Below are 630 nucleotides of genomic sequence, written 5' to 3'. Positions count from 1 at the left end.
TGACTCTGTGCCGGCCACTGCCTGTTCCTACAGTGCTGCAGGTGAGCCGTGCGGCGCCTGCACCTACAGCGTTTACAGTATCACAGCAGGGGGCAAAGTCGGCGCCGCCTTCCCTTGCTGTGTTCACACACAGCAGGCGGCTAAGACGGCGCCGCCTTCCTCTGCTGTGTTCATACAAGGTGGTAGTAGATTAGCTAACAACCCCTGCATCAGTGACAGCTTCCCTCATTTATTCTTGTTTACACCATCGACAATTCTCCTTTGCTAAACAACAGAAGTGCTCTCTAAGATTCGTTCTGGATAGTGAGGTAATAGAAACTTTGTCCTACCCCTTTTAGTTCAGGCATCTGAAGAACTAGAACTCTTCAAAATATTCTACAGCAAGGTACTGGAGATCAAGAGGCATGGGACAGATGGGAGTACATGTGGAACTCCTCAAAATTCAGTTCAAAGAAAGCATATAAATTTTTACATGGTACTCAGGAAGCATCTCCCCTTTTTTCTTGGCTTTGGACAGCCGGCAGCTTAGGAAAGCACAAGTTCTTTTTTTTTGGCTCCTGCTCAAGGACCGTTTGAATACCAGAAATAGAAATCTGCTATGAAGGAAAAACAAAATTTTGGAGGAAACTC

The sequence above is a fragment of the Miscanthus floridulus genome, chromosome 10, assembly GCF_019320115.1.
Source record: "Miscanthus floridulus cultivar M001 chromosome 10, ASM1932011v1, whole genome shotgun sequence".
Classification (NCBI taxonomy): domain Eukaryota; kingdom Viridiplantae; phylum Streptophyta; class Magnoliopsida; order Poales; family Poaceae; genus Miscanthus; species Miscanthus floridulus.
Note: the sequence above shows the minus strand (reverse complement) of the source record.